The sequence below is a fragment of the Acomys russatus genome, chromosome X (genome assembly GCF_903995435.1).
Source record: "Acomys russatus chromosome X, mAcoRus1.1, whole genome shotgun sequence".
NCBI lineage: Eukaryota > Metazoa > Chordata > Mammalia > Rodentia > Muridae > Acomys > Acomys russatus.
The window spans coordinates 119,312,216-119,313,637 of NC_067169.1; positions in this window are offsets into that span (position 1 = coordinate 119,312,216).

The window sequence follows — 1,422 nt, forward strand, 5'->3', positions numbered from 1 at the left end:
TAGTAATCAGGTGGGGCCCCTCACATCTAGTTTGGCCCTCACACCCCTGCTTGAGGCTCTCTACCTCCCTCTCTCAGCTCTAAGCCTTTCAGAATACCGCCCCTCCCCCACCACTGCCAGCACCTGTTCCCAAGGGATTCCACAGTGCACAGTTTCCTTCTCTAGCTCTTACTAGGTCCAGATCCACCCACCCTTCCACCCAGGCATACAAGCCCCGCCCACCACTATGACCTCAGCAGTCACAGCCCCACCCACAAGACCAGTACCTGGCCTCCTGCTGCAGGGCACCTTATCCTTACTTCCAAGGTTTCTCATAGACTCCTTCTCCATTCACCCCTGGCCCATCCCCTGACACACCTTTTTGACTTCTTTCTGGGCCAGCTGTTATGGAGCCTTGCCCCCACCCTCGTTAAAGCTCCTCAGGATGAGCCTGATCCAATGGTGTCCTTAATGGTTAGAGCAGCCTGCTGCAATGCTCTCACAGACTACCTGTTTGCAGAAGACCAAGCCTTTAATCCCAGCATTCAGGAGGCAGAGGCAGGCTGAGAACTGTGAGTTCCAGGCCAGCCTGGTCTACAAAGCAAGTCCAGGACAGCCAAGGCTACACAGAGAAACCCTGTCTTGGAAAAAAAGGAAAGAAAAAAAGAAACGAATGAAAGAAAAAGAAAAGAAAGTATGTGTCAGGGGCTGGGCAAAACCATCTGAGTGGATGGTTGTAAACTTCCCTCAACAGTTTTACAGGAGCAGCAGGGACAGGCCTGACCAATGGTACTCTGTGCTGCTGTGCATCCCCTCACCTGGGGTGGGGGTCTTTCAGCCTGAACCTGATGCATGGCCAGGACACTGTGAGCTGGAGGCATGTGCTGCCTGGTGACCACAAGGCTGAGCCCACCCAGGGACCCTAAGATTGAAAGCCTTGGAATCCACTCTAAGAAAAGGAAATAAGGAAACTCTGGAGCAGAGTTTGTGCCCTCTGCCCTCCTGTGGCTGTGGTCTCCCTCCTGGAGGGTCTCAAGCAGTGCTGGGCCTGCCTCACCTCCTGCCACCCACTCTTCCTCCTTCTTCCTGAGTGTGGAGACAGGCAGGTGGCAAGCTCTTTGCTGCTCCTCCTGGGCCCTCCCCTTCTTGCCATTAGGCTGTGAGCTCAGTGAGGAGGCCCAGGACACATGCCCTGTGTGCCCTGAGACTCCACTGACATTGATGCTCTGCTGTTTCTCAACAACATGCCCAGCAGTGGGGTTTTGCTTAAGGACAGGCCATGCGAACCTGGGGTTTGGTGCTCTTGTGCCTGTCTGTGCAGTTTGAGAGTCTGGGGTCTGGGAGGGGAAGTGGCACTCACTGGATAGGATGGAGGCTTCTAGAGAAAGGCCCACACGAGGTCCTGCCAACAGAAGTGGCCATGCCTGAGGGAACACAGAGGAG